The sequence below is a fragment of the Temnothorax curvispinosus genome, unplaced genomic scaffold, assembly GCF_003070985.1.
Source record: "Temnothorax curvispinosus isolate PA1 unplaced genomic scaffold, ASM307098v1 QBEX01016434.1, whole genome shotgun sequence".
NCBI lineage: Eukaryota > Metazoa > Arthropoda > Insecta > Hymenoptera > Formicidae > Temnothorax > Temnothorax curvispinosus.
The window spans coordinates 1-1,346 of record NW_020226214.1 but is presented as its reverse complement, the minus strand read 5'-3'; the positions used below and the strand labels follow the sequence as shown (position 1 = coordinate 1,346).

The window sequence follows — 1,346 nt, the reverse complement described above, 5'->3', positions numbered from 1 at the left end:
ATCATAGCGCATGCGCTATGGTTTCTGTATTCTGCCCATGGCTCCTGGATTTTCAATCTACATAAAAATACATAATGCATAGCCACGGGCATAAGCACATACATTCTCATTGTAGCCGGTCCTAAAGAAAAGTGGTTAAGAACAAAGAACGGATTTATATTGATTAACACGTAAGTATTCTCATTATTTAATTATCAACGTAATGAAAATACGATCTGACAATGACCGTATATAATTATATTAGTGTGAATTGTCTCAGTTTCGTAAACATAGTGTTTTGAGGTTAATTTTATTTTGTGTGCCGAATACAGCAGCAGCAACGAGCGGCTCAGGACAGTTTGAAAAACATAGACAACGAGTCCGATGCACCTAAAATACAGATCAGATTATCAAAGATTGGTATTCGGATGACGAGGACAATGATGATGATGACGAGGGAAGTAATCTTACTATAGTGGATAGTTCGAAAGACGAAATCGAGCCTATCGAGAAGACGCAAAACCTCGTTATCAAGGAGGAGTTCCAGCCTGCGACATCCGTGTCCAACGTACCCCAGCCGGCCGCTATTTTGGACAAATTAGGTGACCTGAGCAAAATTGATATCAGTGCCGAAGTATCCAAATTGCTTTCTACTCTGAAGGCTCAGAGCTCGGCGACCAACAAGACGCAAGCAAACTCGAATCAAGACGCGTCGAAAGCTAAATCGGCGCAAGATCCGAAGACGGATAGCGAGACGTCGTCGAGTCCGAGGCGATCACCAAAAGTTGTAATTTATTGCAAAATAAACGCATCTTCTCATAATTTTCGGTAAGTTTTATATACAGTTTAGGTGTAAAAATTTATTATTAAAACATTCTTTTGATTTCTCGTTATCAAGGAGGAGTTCCAGCCTGCGACATCCGTGTCCAACGTACCCCAGCCGGCCGCTATTGTGAACAAATTAGGTGAACTGAGCAAAATTGATATTAGTGCAGAAGTATCCAAATTGCTTTCTACTCTGAAGGCTCAGAGCTCCGCGACTAACAAGACGCAAGCAAACTCGAATCAAGACGGGTCGAAAGCTAAATCGGCGCAAGATCCGAAAACGGATAGCGAGACGTCGTCGAGTCCGAGGCGATCACCAGAAATTGTAATTTATTGCAAAATAAACGCATCTCATAATTTTCGGTAAGTTTCATATACAGTTTAGGTGTAAAAATTCATTATTAAAACATTTTCTTGATTTGTTAATTTTCTCGAATAATACTTTATTATTTGTATGTATCATTGAATATTTTTCACTTATTTTGATATTTGATGTTTGCGCTGTTTGGCCATTCTTTAACGTTTTTGCAATTAATTCATAC

At 39.2% G+C, this 1,346-nt stretch overlaps 1 long non-coding RNA gene across 1 annotated transcript; it reads left to right on the top strand.

Moving 5' to 3' along the window:
• The first annotated feature begins 83 nt into the window (after window positions 1-83).
• On the top strand, window positions 84-1,197 carry LOC112466656. Its single transcript, XR_003042169.1, has 3 exons — window positions 84-170; window positions 312-807; window positions 878-1,197. It is a non-coding gene; the product is annotated as an uncharacterized LOC112466656 (long non-coding RNA).
• The last annotated feature ends 149 nt before the right edge of the window (window positions 1,198-1,346 follow it).